This window comes from Culex pipiens, chromosome 3 (assembly GCF_016801865.2).
Source record: "Culex pipiens pallens isolate TS chromosome 3, TS_CPP_V2, whole genome shotgun sequence".
NCBI classification, from domain to species: domain Eukaryota; kingdom Metazoa; phylum Arthropoda; class Insecta; order Diptera; family Culicidae; genus Culex; species Culex pipiens.
Genome location: NC_068939.1, coordinates 114687161 through 114703097, shown reverse-complemented (window position 1 = coordinate 114703097; position 15937 = coordinate 114687161). Strand labels below are relative to the sequence as shown.

At 36.6% G+C, this 15937-nt stretch overlaps 1 protein-coding gene and 1 pseudogene across 1 annotated transcript in view; one reads left to right on the top strand and one right to left on the bottom strand.

The window, feature by feature from the left end:
* Positions 1-15937, bottom strand: part of LOC120413993 (protein couch potato) — a 363237-nt gene that overhangs the window by 174869 nt on the left and 172431 nt on the right. The window lies entirely within an intron of this gene.
* LOC128093548 (uncharacterized) lies at positions 14982-15568 on the top strand (annotated as a pseudogene).

The window sequence follows — 15937 nt, the reverse complement described above, 5'->3', positions numbered from 1 at the left end:
TTTATGAATTCGTATTCTACAATTCTGTTTAACAAAATTATGGTGTTTAACCCAAAAAACGTTCACATATATGTTTTATGTACTTAAATCTGTGAGAAATCAAACTATTTTGCTACAATTATTTACAGTATTTTCAAGTAATTTGTAAAAGTCTTAATAAAATGTTCTGTAGCTTTAATTAAATCTTATTTACCTGCATGATCAAAAGTCTGGATCGAATTGCATTGTGTTTTACTTTTCGATAAACGGCAGGATATCCTTAGTAAAATTTTAAAATTATACAAACAGTATTCCAAAAATTAACATATTTTTGTCAAGATACCTTTTGTATGTTTTATTCCTCAAATTTGTGTTTTCCTATTTCAAGGTTAGGCTAATATAAATATACTTTTTAAGTTTTCAATGTTTTTCGAGAACAAAAATTTAGAAAAAAAATAACTCATCTAAAATAATTTTAATTAAATACTTTCGGCACGGTTTTAGTTCTGCCTATTTTGTGATACTTTTGAATAACTTAACAAAAAGTAAAAATAAAATTTGCGACACTATTATTTACCCTTTAGGCATTTTACACAATATGTTCTGAAACATAAAAAAACTTGAAACCTAGCTCTACATTTTGTAAAGTAACTCATGCTGAAAATGTGTGGAACAATAAGTTAGTAAAAATATGAATTCTTAAAAAACTTCCAGAGCAACAACTTAAGAAAAAGAAAATAAAATGTTTTTTTTTTAATATTGTGTTTATTTGTTTGATTATCACAAGTAAATCTGTAGAACTTCATAAAAGTAAAACTTTGATCAGTCGAGTCTGGGTTGTATGTAGAGCGTCCAATTTCCCGGGGTTACAAAATTCTCGGGAAAAGGTGAATTCTCAGAAAATTTTAAATTTTACAAAAATTGATCTGACTTTGCAACAAAATTGTATAGAATAGTGTTCGGCCCAAGCCGAAGTGTTGCCCCAAAGTTGTGCTACTTTGCCCAGTGTGCGCCACCCCACCCCTGCAGCGTTGACAGAAACGGTGCTGCCAACTTTGACAGCCGAAAACAACGACGCGACGACGAGTTCGCGCGCAAACGACCGAACGTGCGGGAAGAAAACAGCAGTGAAACGGCGTGCAAAGGAAGTCGCAAGGAAGATCGCGAAGAGTAAACACGTTATCTTGTAAATAGAATCAGAAATAAGAGAAAGTTTTGTTGTTTACGGAAGTGTTGCGTGTTTATTTTCTACCGGAATCGTAGGCCAGAAAAGGCTTGGGTTTTACAGTCCGCTCAAGTCGAAGGAAAGTCCACCTCGTCCAGAAACCGTTGCCAGGAGCCGCAACAAATAGCAATAGCAATGGTTAAAATAAGTGTGAGAATCAACTAATGCCTTGACTGCCTGTAAAAAACATACGACTTCAAGATAATATATTTTTTAAATTTATAATCATACAAAATATTAAAAAATAAGTTTTTTTTTCTAGGGTTTTTTTTTCTCAATATTTACTTCTCTAAAAGAGCACTCAGCTAGCAAAATACAAATATATTTTCCAGAACAAATTTCACTGGTTTGAGCTCAGGAATTAATAGATAGGTATTTAATTTGCCTTAAAAATAATCTTTTTCACTTGAAATACAATTTTCATGCAATCACAACTCAAAGTATTCAAATATTTGGAGCGAGTTTTTTGAAGGAATGTTTGCATTTTTTTTGCGCTTTTGTGTAATACGAAGAAGTTTTTCAATGATTTTTAAATGATGCAACCTTCGGTTAAAATCATTTTCATAGCAAAAAAGTAGTTCATTAGTTTCATATTTAAAACTCTTACGCCCTTGTAGTTCTTAGTGCCATATAAATTTTCAACTTTAAACTAAAATTTCTCGAACAATTTTAAACTAATTAACCTAATTCTTCTAGCACAACCCTCTTTGAGACATTTAATGATATCAATTCAATTTGCATCTAATTTGGTCATGGTAAACAAAAACGTAGAAGAAACTTAATTTTGACCTTGGCGGGAAGGGGTACTTTATTTTCAAATGGTAAATGGTATTTCATTATTTTTTATTTAAAAAAATGTTCCAAAAAGTTCAAAAAAATAATACTTTTGATAGAATTTCGGGAATTTCGGGATAAGGGAAATATTCTTTTTTCGGGAAATCTCTCGAATTTTTTTCCCAGGACGGGAAATTGGACGCTCTAGTTGTATGTGTTCTCTTAAAAAAATTACATGACAGTCAACACTTTATTGTCGATATTCCTCCTCGATAAACTTGGCTCTTGAATAAAACAAAAAATGAAAAATAAATAAATATTTAACTGTCGTTTTGATCTGTTTTTGCTTTTGGTCCGAAAACATAATTATCAATTTCGTACAAAATTGAAATACCGTCAGTGGGGGTGACTATGGGTCAAAAAACGATACACCTCTCGTAATTTCTTAATAACAAAAACAATTTAAACAACATCGAAAATCTTTCAACGTAGATTTGTTCTTAGATAGTTTACTGACATTTTCCCAAAATATGGTGGATTTTGATGAACACTACCTTGAATGCCAATAGTTTGAAAATTGACCCAATCTCACCCCTTAGAAGGGGTGACATTAGGTCAAATGAAACTAAAATGATGCTCAAATACAACGATATGGTAAAAACAAGTCATCCAACAGTGTTTCTTGTTCGAGGGAATCGTATTGACATGCTACAATGTTTGAAGTGGAGATTTTCAAACATTTGGGTAGTTTTCGAGCAATTCTAACAAAAGTATTAGAAAAATGATTTTTCGAGAGGTCATTTTTGGCCAAAAACGTACCTCAACTTTAGACAGCTGCCAAAATAACAGGATTTGTTTTAGGAACGAGATTTTTTCAGCGAAGTCATCTTAAGATGTCCCCTACACAACCCTTTTAACAGAATTCAGTTTCAATAAGAAGAACCTGAGAAATAGTAAAATCCGTAAAAAATCACTTTGACCCAATCTCACCCCCCAGACTTAATGTCACCCCCACTGACGGTATATCAAAAATAAAAAAAACTCGGATTATTGAACAGAATGACTATAATATTGAATTTCTAACAGTTTTGAATGTGTTTATTTGAAACATAAATTTTGAATTGAAATTTCTTTCTTGAGGAATTTGTTTAAAATTGATTTACTTATAAATGAGTAAGCAAAAAATGATGTTGTTTTCAATAAAACATTTTAGCAATGTATTTTGTTAGGAAAAAGCTTTAAAAAGCCAATATTTTTAAAACATTGAAAAATGTTTGAAAATGTGTCAAGAAATCACCTTAAAATATATTGTTTAATTGAAATTATATTGTTTGAAGAAATTAAAAGAATAGCTTTTTAACAATAACGCAAAAAGTGCATTTAATTTTTTTTATAAGTGTTGTTGTGCTGAGGAAATTAAACTTTATAAACTTTCTACGACCATTTGTATTCAAATGCAATCGACAAAACAATTGCAATACAATTTTAAACAAAATAAAAGTAAATTAAATAAACACAGTTTTGTAATAAATCTTTGTTTTTCTTTCTTATAATCCAAATAAATTAATCTTATTTGTGACACTAGTTATTTTATTTGTTTATTTTAACAGGATCGGTTGAAAATATGAAAAAAAAATAGTTTGCATTATCAATATAAAAAATAATCAAAACTTATGCTTTGTGCTCTATCTGAAAACTAGAAATGCTTTGATTTATTTTATTTTTATAAGTTTTTAAGTTTATCTTCATTAAATCCTTCTGTGAGCCAAAATTACTTTTTAAATATCGATTGCAATAGTTTTTAAAATGATATTTATTTAAAAAAAATCATATTGTGTGCACTGCTACCGAATTTTCAATGGGAAAACAATTTAAAACTAAAAAAATAATTTAAATAGTCTTCCAAAATTTAGAATCATAATTATTTCAATCAATCCAATTAAATAAAAAAATAAGGCATAAAAAAGAAGTATGCAACTGACGTTTTTGTGCAATTTAAGAAATATTTTGAAATGATTCGAAACACAAACCTAAAATTAAAAACAGGACAACAATATATGTTGAAATGTTTTTAGAATGTTTGAACATTTGACTTGAAAATACAACTAATCATTCTTTATATGTGAATGCCTTAGGTTCTCTATACATCAGACAAAATTATACAAGATTTTTTTCTTTTATATCTAGAGTCCTATAAGCTATTGTCTTTCATATGTTTATAGGACCTTTTCGAAAAAAATCTGTAGATATGTACTGTGATACAAACAGTAATGCAGAAAGTGCTAAAAATATCATTAGAAAAAGTGAGCAGCTTTCTTTGGTATCATATTCATGTATGATTCGTTTGTAATTAGTCGTTTAACATTCCATATTCATGTTTATAAGTTATAAAAGAAAAAAAAGAAAAGCGGAGACAAAAACTAAAAAAAAACATTTGCAACATCATTGTTGATTGAATTGGGATAATGTTTGTTATAACTGATTAGGTTTTTTTTTGACAAATTGAACTAGCTGTTTGTCATAAGTTTTTTTGTCTAACAAAAATGAATATGTTATCAAAAACAAAACTCACTGAACAAAATTATCGACAAAGTTTGGCTGTACCGGCTCAATGGAAAAAGAAACTCCGGAATATTTTCTCACACATAAGTGTCATGTAGATTGAACAATGTTGTACCTGTGCTTCCCGCGAAAAGAAAACTGAACTTTTAAAAAGAATGTATACATAATAGAGTGTAACATAAATGACTTTTTGGCGGGCATTCAAGGGTTTGTTCCGGTGGGCATACTAAGCCCAAATCTAAAATATGAGCTTGATTGGACGTAACAGGAGCTGGCGCTCCGCCCTTCAATTTTAAATGGGATTTAACCCGTAAAAAAAGATTTTTTCAAAAATTTCACTTTTTGAGGCATTTTGGCCACTGAAGAGTTTATTTTCAACATCATTGGCGTTTAGGCCAGATCCTTGCGCATCTTTTGGTATATATAACATTGAAATTTGGAGCAACCTGGAGCTCGGTACAGACCTTCAATGGGTACAGACCTTCAAATGGCGTCTAGGGCGTCGCGAGGCGCGACGCATATCTTTTTGCCGGGGCCGATTTTTCGAAAAAATGCCAAACTTTGAAGGTCTGTACCGAGCTCCAGGGTGCTCCAAATTTCAATGTTATAAATACCAAAAGATGCGCAAAGATCTGGCCTACACGCCAATGATGTTGAAAATAAACGCTTGAGTGGCCAAAATGCCTCAAAAAGTGACATTTTTGAAAAAATCTTTTTTTACGGGTTAAATCCCATTTAAAATTGAAGGGCGGAGCGCCAGCTCCTGTTACGTCCAATCAAGCTCATATTTTAGATTTGGGCTTAGTATGCCCACCGGAACAAACCCTTGAATGCCCGCCAAAAAGTCATTTTTGTTACACTCTAATACATAATCGCTACAGTGAAGCATGTTTAAGAAAAAACTCGTTATTTTTTTGGTCAATATTTTTGGCGACTTAGGTAAAAACGAATGTAAATCATATTTGAATCATTGAATCTTAATTAAATTGAATGTTTTATTTAGAAATTGCCATTGAACATTTACCTTTTAATCTTATATCTTATAATAACAATATACCAGAAGGACGACTCTTACGGAATGACTTAACGGTCAACTGAGACCGGGACCAACGTTTTACTTCTCCATCCGATGGAAGGCAATTTAAAAAAATATTTTAAAAACCACATTGAAAATCTTATGTAACTTCGCATTTCATTTTTTTTTTAAATAACAGAGGTAGAAAATCTAATTCATCGTTAATTCTTAATTATTACAAAACATGAAGAAATTTATTTAAAAAATGCTAAAACTCAAATTGAACTATTTATGTCTCCATTATGTTTTCAAAATTGTTCCATATAAGAATCTGAAAATACAATGAAGTAAACAACAATAGCCAAAACCTTGGAAAACATTTACTGAAACAGAAATTAATTAATTACAATTGAATTTTCTTGAAGCCAAGCAACTTCAACCTTTTGAATACCAAGATTTGCAGTAGAGTACACCAAAGCTTGCAGTAGAGTACACCAAAGCCATGTTGTAGAGCGCGCAATCTGATTTATATTTTTTCCGACAATCACTTGGGAACAGTGATTAAAAAAATAGTTGGGAAAATTCGGAATACTTGCATATTTTGACAGTAATCAAACTTGACGTAAGTCTAAAAAGATTGATTCTAAATTTGTAAATGCTATGTACTGTTGGGTTACTCAACTTATTCAAAGAAATAAGGATCACATAAGGATTATTTTTTTTTTTTTGCAAACCTCATCGGTAAAATATCTGCAAAAATCTGCAATGAAAAAGTTGTCTGCAACAAATTTCGGAAATCTGCAAATTTGCAGAGAAATCTGCAAATCTGGCATCCCTGATTTAGCCTCCTGTGATCAAAATTTTATTTTATGTTACTGTTCGCAAACAATCTGCAGATTTTCCGGAATCGGTTCCAGAGTGGCCAAAGTTGTAACTTTTTGGCGTAAGAACCTTACTTGGACTTATACGAACCCAACGCAACAAAGAGCACCTCGATCCGACGTTCCGTGTTGAATTGATTCGCGTTCGAACAAAACCGTCGAAATTTTTTATATATATAGAAGATGACGATCTCGCCTTCAACTTTCTTAAGATTCTTGACTTCAACTCCAGGTCCTCAAAAGCCACAAATTTTTCATTTTTTGAAAAAAGAAAAAAACAAATTTTAAAGATCGATAACAATACTCTCTACTTTTGGCGAACAGTAAATTGGTTCCACTTTGACAGTTCAAAATTGAGGCCGTTCTGCGAACCACTATTCAGCACCCAGGTTATGCAATTGATCGCTGACCGTTGGTTGAAATATCTATAAATTTCATGAAGTTTGATACATCGGATGATAGGGTTTCTCTCATATTCTGGATGTGTCCCCAAGAGGCCACCGGGAACTAGTTCCAGAATTGCCAGAATGAATAAGCGTACAATGGCATGACCGTAGATTGACACATCCTTCCAGAAGTGTAGCCAGAATTTTGGTCCGGGGGGGGGGGGGTAGGGGGGCTTGAACATGATATTTTCTTCTTTTTTCTTCTTCTTCCCTCTCTCCCATATGTCTTCCAAAAAAAAATCAGGGGGGGGGGGGTTTGCCCGAAGCCCACCCCCTTAGCTAGGTGCCTGCATCCTTCAATTCCATGAAGTTTGATATGTCAGATGATAGGATTTCTCTCATATTCCGGGATTGTCCCAAAGGGGCCAATGGTAACCAGTTCAGGATTGGCCAAGATTGGTCAACGATCAACGGCATGACCAAAGATTGGCATATCTATCAATTTCATGAAGTTTGATATGTCGGATAATGGGGTTTCTCTCATATTTCGAGAGTGTCCCCAAGGGGCCACCGGTAACCTGTTCCAGATTGGCAAGAATGGGTCACATCGGCGAACATCGGCAAGACCGTAGATTGACAAATCTTTCAATTTCATGAAGTTTGATATGTCGGATGGTAGGGTTACTTTCATATTCCAGGAGTGTACCCAAGGGGCCACCGGTAACCGGTTACAGAATGGCCAGAATGGGTCAGCGAACAACGGCATGACCGTAAATTGACATATCTTTCAATTTCATAAAGTTTGATATGTCGATGTATATTTATCCCCAAGGGGCCACCGGGAACCGGTTCCAAAATGGCCAGAATGGGTCAGCGAACAACGGCAAGACCGTACATTGACATATCTATCAATTTCATAAAGTTTGACATGTCGGATGATAGGATTTCTCTCATATTCCGGAAGGGTCCCCAAGGGGCTACCGGTAACCTGTTCCAGATCGGCCAGAATGGGTCAGTGAACAACGGCAAGACCGTACATTGACATATCTATCAATTTCATGAAGTTTGATATGTCGGATAATGGGGTTTCTCTCATATTTCGAGAGTGTCCCCAAGGGGCCACCGGTAACCTGTTCCAGATTGGCAAGAATGGGTCACATCGGCGAACATCGGCAAGACCGTAGATTGACAAATCTTTCAATTTCATGAAGTTTGATATGTCGGATGGTAGGGTTACTTTCATATTCCAGGAGTGTACCCAAGGGGCAACCGGTAACCTGTTCCAGATTGGCAAGAATGGGTCACATCGGCGAACATCGGCAAGACCGTAGATTGACATATCTTTCAATTTTATGAAGTTTGATATATCGGATGATAGGGTTTCTCTCATATTCCGGAAGTGTCCCCAAGGGGCCACCGGCAACCGGTTCCAGATTGACCAGGATGGCTCAGCTAATAACGGCATTACCAAAGATGGACATATCTTTCAATTTCATGGAGTTTGAAGTGCAACATGATGGGTTTTCACCAAAAAAGTCAAGTTGGCCGTTCATCGGGTACCCGGGAACCGGTTCCAGGATACCCGGAAGTGGCCACTAACACTCCAGAGTGGTTCTGGCAATCGTGTATTGTATTTTTAGTAAGTTTTATGGATCAATTTCAACCATTGTGAGAGTATTTGTATCACATATATGTGTAAAACATTAAAACATGAACTTTTCGGATGTTCCGGATTTCCGGAACCGGTAGGTCACCTGGCCCTGATATTAATATATGTGGTCAAAGTACAGGTAAATACCTGTCTAATGCAACCCCGATCATCCTGATTGGTTGAAATTTACCGGAGATACAGGTCGTCAAAGTTGGGGTCTCAAAAAGGTCTTTTTTCGGTTATAGCCGATTCCCGCGGCCACCGGTGTCCAAATCCGGTTTTCCATGTCGGTTTCGAAAAGGGGACGTCCTAAGCTTTCATTTGTGACCAAAAGAACCGGAATCGGTCAAAAAATTGGTTTATGACGATTTTTTAAAGTTTGGGGTCGAAAAGGACCCCAATACCTTATGTGGGAACCAGCAAAAAAAAAAGAAGCATCCTCCCTGAACTCCTTCCGGATGTTTTTGCCGGCTCTGACTATCGGAAGTCCAAACAGCATCCTCCCTCTTGCGCAGGGAACTCGTTCCGGATGGTTACGAAACCAGCAAACATCATCCGGAAGGAGTTCCCTGCGCATGAGATGGTGCTGCCGGATTTTTTGTCAGCTCCGTGACCATCCGGAAGGAGTTCCCTGCGCTAGAGGAAGGATGCTGTTTGGCCTTCCGAGTATTCAGAAAACTGGGAAAACCATTCTCATGAACAGTCAATCCTTCAGTAGCCGGTTCCGTGGCCAGTAAACCCGGAATCCAGGCCATTTTTCACGATACTTACCGGATTTTCTATTGCCGCAATCCAACTCCTTCTTAATTTTTGCGCGGTTTGGTCACTTCGACCGAAAAAAGACGAAAAAGAAACACATAAACAACATTCGAACATAAAAACTGAACAAACTTTGTTTTGAACTTTGACAGTTCCAAGTTTTAGTTGCGTTGCTAGCGCGTTGCTAGATTTGGTAACTCGCTCCCAACCGACGCGTTATGTTTTAGTTTAGCAACCCATTTAGCAACGACCGGTGTGGGAGCAAAGTTACTAACACGCGTTACAAAACGCTAAAACCGGCCTAATACTCACGCTGGTAAGGTTGCTCTAAGAACATATTTTTTGAAAATGTAGTAAGTTTCAAAGTATAAACATGTTCTCAAAATTGTTCCCAAAATACCGTATTTTTTCGAAAATACTCAAATTTTCATAATTTGCAATATGGGTATCAAACGAAGCGTAATTTTGTATGTTTTTTTTCTTTTTATTAAAGTATTTTTGTAAAATACTATTTTTTTTGCAAAATTTCGATTTTTGAAATAATCAAATTTAAAAAATAAAATGCAATATGGATATCAAACGAAGCGAAATTTCTTTTTGTAATTTTTTTTGAAGATACTAAAATTTTCACAAATTACCAAGTTTTTTAATATGCAATATGGGTATCAAACGGAGCAAAATTTTGCATGCTTTATGCATACATTCAAATTGTGTATGTTTTATATTATACAAAATTTTGCGTCGTTTGATATACATATTGGAAGTTTAAAAAATTTGTGTATTTTTGAAAAAATGCGGTATTTTTTGAAAATTTTAGATTAAAGAAACTCTAATATATTGAAAAAGCACAAAAAATTCGCTTCGTTTGATATCCATTTTGCAAATTTTGAAAATTTTAGTATTTTCGAAAAATACGGTATTTTGTAACAAATTTATAAATTTAACAAAAAAAGCTAAAATAAAGTGAAAAAGCATACCAAATTTTGCTTCGTTTAATACCCATATTGCATATTTTCTAAACTTGAGTCTTTTACGGTAATTTGTGAAAATTTTAGTATTTTCAAAAAAAAAACTCTAATTAAGTGAAAAAGCATAGCAAATTTCGATTCGTTTGATATCCATATTGCAAGTTATAAAAATTTGAGTACATTCGGAAAAATACGATATTTTGTAAAAATTTTAGTATTTAAAAAAAAACTCTTTTAATGTGAAAAAGCAAACCAAATTTCACTTCGTATTAACCCATATTGCAAATTTTAAATATCTGAGTATTCTCGAAAAATACGGTATTTTGTGAAAATTGTAGTATTTTACAAAAATAAACTGAAAAAAAAACATTTAAAAAAATCGCTTCGTTTGATACCCATATTGCAAATTATGAAAATTTGAGATTTTTTAAATAAAAATACGGTTTTTAAATCAATTTTGAGAACATGTTTATATTTTGAATCTTGCTACATTTTCAAAAAATATATTCTTAGTGAAATCATTGACGATTTAAGATGATATATTTAAAAAGATTTTGAAAAGGAGTTTTCGTCCATTATCGGCGATAAGATTATCGCCGATAAAATCATCGAAATAACGATAACAATAACGATAAATTATCTTTATCGTCCCGACGATAACGATAGAACTACCATTATCGTTATCGAGCCTCGATAATTTTATCGTTAACTTCCTTGCTCTCAACCAAATTTCGGTACAATACACAGAAAAATGAACCAAACAAAACGTGTTCGTTATTGTTTACATTACGTGGTCTCGTTTTTCTTTGCTCACGGAAAAAACGTTTCTCGTACGTCAGAAAAGTGCGACAAGATAGCACGTCGTCGTGCTTTTTTTGCCGATTAAACAGTAGATAAAAACAACTTTTTGCAACTTTGTTTATGTTTCTTTAAAAATGTTTTTTTTATTAGGGGGCCTTCCTATGACCAAAGACGGAATTTGCATCCAAAGAGCTTAGAGTTAGAGTTAGTCCCGCCCGTGTGGATCAATTGGACTGCGCACTGGACTCACAATCCAGAGATTGCTGGTTCGAATCCCACCGTGGGCGCTCTAAAATTCTAAGTGTAAATATGGGTATCCGGCGCCATCGCTCCGTGCCGTACTCAAACGCTTAGGAGCCCAGGGCGGCCAAGTCCTTGTAGTTAAAAAGGAAGACACTAGTGGTTGGTACTAGCAATGGTGGCCGACAGCTATAAAGTCAACTTCGTTTCGTCGAGCTTAGAGCTTAAATTTTGATACAATTTCTTTAGTAAAATATACAAATAATTTAAAAATACAACGAAAGCCATCAATTTGCCAACAAACATCTACTGAGACCCAATAAATATGTTTTGGCATCGATTAGGTGTACTTAGTTTGACTTCAGGTAAAAAAGTCCCAACCTTGTTCGTAACATTTGCACGCCTTTTGCGTGTACCCCCTAATGGAACCCCAGCAGTGGAATGCCAATGAATCTGATATAAAAATAAATTTATGGTCAATAAAAGTGTAACATAAACATGTTGGATTGAATATAAATTATGCTGCTTCAGTTTCCCGTTCCGAAACAACCGCAAACTTCCGGAGGTTTCGATTTCGGTGTCACTCCCAGAAGCAGACGCTACGGGCGAAAAATTATTAAAGGCCCGACCATCCTGGACGGCCAGCGCGAAGATCCCGACACGTTCTATCTACTCTATCAAAGGGCATTAAATCAAAGCGCTCCACGATCGATAACCGGGTTGCCCATCGTGGGCCAATGTCCGGGTATCCCATTTCGGGCCGAAACATCCAACTTCGCCTGTAAATTGGTCATTATTTTTAAATTTATTACACTCAGTCTTTTGTTTTCCCATTAGGGGATTTTCGACCGGTGTGGAAGAGAACGTTACCCTTCCGGGGGTTTCTTCCCCGACCCGCGTTCGCCACGTGGCCGACAGCTGACCATTAGGAGTTGGTCCGTACACGAAGAGCGTAAAATATTTCTCCCACTTTCCCGAGAAAAGTTTGAAGCGAAGGGATTTTTTCACTTTTCTTCTTTCTCGCGTATGGTTTGGGTTCAAATTGGTTGGAGGGGTGGAAAATGGATGGGAGGAAAAGCAATTTTACAAGTGATCAATTGGATTTGATACTTTGTGAAGGTCTACCTTCGGGAAAATCCTGCCAATCCAATTCAAAACGGTCAGTTTTAGGAGTAAAGTTGAGGGGGTTTGTATCTTCATTTGGGACCTGGTCCATTTCACTGCCAATCGGTAATCAATCAGCCACTTACGGAATTGTTGGAAAGGTGTTTCGAGAACTTGTTGGCTGTTGCTTACCTGGAAAGAAGAGAAGAAAAGTGAAAAATTAGAAACATTTCCTACAAAAAATCACTTCAATATTTCAAACACCAAAGAGAAAAACGTTCAGCAATTTCCCGCAATGACAGCGCTGGGAAATCAATCATTCTCCACAAAACATAATTCGCCTTCAAAAAGGGGACCCGAATTTCACGTACCCAGCAAAACCCTTGATTTTGCCGCACCCCCGCGCAAATCATGCTGACGAGCTCGTACTCCACGTGGTACACGGCACGCATTCATTATTCATTGATCCTGACAAATTCCACCACCGCCACCGCGTCGTCAACCAGCCGAATGACTAAGTGACAGACTGACGTGACGACCTGCTGCTGCAGGAGGAGACGAGTTGCGTTAGAGTGAATGTCACGAGTAGAGTCTTTTTTTTTTTGGCTTCGTTATTTTGATGGCCACTCCCCTCCGCATCGTGTCATAAAGTAATCCTCACTCACCGGATGTGATGGGTACGGGTTATTTTTTTCCTGCTTCAAAGGAGCGGGTTTTTGGGTCACTGTGAGCCTCAGATTTCGTGACGTAGGAGTTACAGAGTTGCGAAATTGTCAGCAAGCACAGATAAAATTAAAAAAAAAAACATATTTAACAAATTTTTTTCTCAACTTTAAATTGTCCTGTATGTTGTCAAATTAAAGGTTAATACTACAATCGCAAAAAATGCAATAGCTTACAAATCGTCATTGTCGTGCTACTTTGTCGCACGTAGATTTTGAGCCAAATTGAGTTAAAAATGCCATTTTATGCAACTTACAATTCTAGCATTCTGACCTTTTGACCTCCACAGATCCCCAAAATTTTATTTCTATCCTGAGATATTCAATAAAAACCGGTAAAACTTCGTGCAATGTTGTCACTCTTTATATGAAAGAAGTTTCAATCTTGTCGTGCTATCTTGCGACACCCTGAAAATTGTTGTGAGTGCGTCAACTGGCCAAAAGAATTTCAGGTCAGAACGCGTTTGACACACGTACATGCCCGACTACCGTAAACATTTGTTATTGTAACTCGGGACTCCTTCAACCAAATTCAACCAGACTTCGGGACAATGCACAGAATGGTAATTTAGTCAAAACGCGTTTGTTGGTTTTTACATCCATTTTTTTTTTGTTTATTCAAGGTCAGAACGTCAAAAAGCAACGTGCGACAAGATAGAACGACAACGTTGAAATGGTTTGTTAGATAGTCATTTTCCATTCAAAAAACTATCTTAATCCACCTATGTGGTTGGAGCCTTCCTCACTCATTACCATCAATGGCTGTACACAAATTTCATCTATTTTTTAGATCTGGAATAAAAAAAAACATAAATATCACTTAAGTGGCCATATCTTGATACAGGGTTGCCAGAGCTAGTTTACATACATTTAAATGAGATCCGGCTTCCAAAAAGTACATCAATATCACTTATGGGGCCATATCTCGAGACTGGGTTGCCAGATCTTCAATGTTTTGGACTCGTTGGAAAGGTCTTTTGATGGGTCGGATGGTGGATCCGGACTTAGTTTACATACATTTAAGTGAGATCCGGCTTCAAAAAAGTACACCAATATCACTTAAGTGGACATATCTCGAGGCAGGGTTGCCAGATCTTCAATGTTTTGGACTTGTTTGAAAGGTCTTTTGATAACCTAACCAACGATTGGTCGGATGGTAGATCCGGACATAGTTTACATACATTTAAGTGAGATCCGGATACATGTGAAAACACATTTTTATACATAACTTTTGAACTACTTATCGAAACTTCAATCTGTATAAAACTCGATCTATAGGACCCTAAACCAAGTCGAATGCAACAGGTTCAGGTCAAATCGGTTCAGCCAGTGCCGACAAACATGAGCTAGTTTGTTGGTCACATACATACATACTAGGGTGGGTCATTTTTTTTTCGAAAGTGCTCGGATCCGGCTGAAATAAAGTCCATCTTGTAGAGGGTACCCATAGGGACTCTCATACCAAATTTGAGCTCATTTGGTTGAAAACTGGCTTGTCGCTCGGGGGTTGAAGTTTACATGGAAATTACTATGGAAAACGCGTGCTTTAGCTTCAAACGCTCCTACAAGCTAAGCGACAAACTTTAGTCCACACTTACACTAGGTAGCCGTGTCGGGGGTGGTCCAAGGAACATTTTTCTCTAAGGGTTCATGGTCATCCGTTCAACCCTGAGCTTGCGCAAAGCCGAAACATCCGGCGACGCCGGAATTCTTCAAAATCTCAGTTTTAACGGTCAACGCATGCTACAAACTATGACAGAAACATCGTTTGATTGAATGGAAAACGCGACACCAAACGTCAACTCACTGTTTAGAAGCGAATGTGAGGGTTTGTCTTTTGGTTTGCGCTTTTCCAACAAAGTGTTTTTTTCTTGAAAAATAAAATGGTTTGCAATAGGCAATTTGAAAATAAACATGGCCTCCGAACCCGAGTTCGTCCACTCAAAAAAATGAGTTCGCGTATACGTGAACAGCCTTCATGCTAACGGGAACCAGGAAGAAAACTGTTCAACTTTTATAGTGCATTGCACCATGAAAGTGAACAGTTTTCTTCCTGGTTCCCGTTGGCATGAAGGCTGTTCACGTTTACGCGAACTCATTTTTTTGAGTGTCGTGGAGCGGGTCGTTGCGAAGAGAACCCGGCGCTAAAAGGTCCAGTTTCAGATCAAGTGGAAGCGTTGCGAGGATTCCGAAAACAACTGGGAACCGGAGAAAAATCTCAACTGCCAGGATCTTCTGGAGAAATCTGCACGCAAGGAGGGCGAGAAGCGGGTCAGCCGCGACAAGCGAACATGGATCGGGTCGAAGAAGATGGGGGGCCCTCCGGTGATTCCGGCCAAACGAACGAAGGCCAAAAACGGATTCAAAAAGGTTACGTGGCGGAGAAGTTGGAAGGAGGTGGAACTGGTCCAGTCCAGGATGGTCCGCCTGCACGTTCCGGCGCTGGTGATTTATTTCTATGAGAGCCTATCATCAACGCGGCCAAGATAAGCGAGCAGTAGAAGTTTAAGTGATACAATGTTGAAGATATTCATGAAACTTTAGTGAAATAACTTTTATTGGTTTAAAAATAAAAAATAGAAAAAAACTATACTTTCTTAGTATGTTTCTTACAAGTAGAAATATTACAAACGTAATCCGATGCTAACCGCTTCAATAAGGACAATGATTCCATGTCCTGTCCATCCCGATGGCTCTTCCGGTGAACATCTCGTCGACGATGCCGCTGGACCTGCCAGACGAACCCCAAGCCGGCTATTCCGCTGGCACTGTGCATCGAGCAACCACTTCCCTCCACGAAGTCCAACCGTAACTACCTCTACATGTCCTGCCATACCGATGACTACTCCGGTGAACCCCTCGCCGTCGAT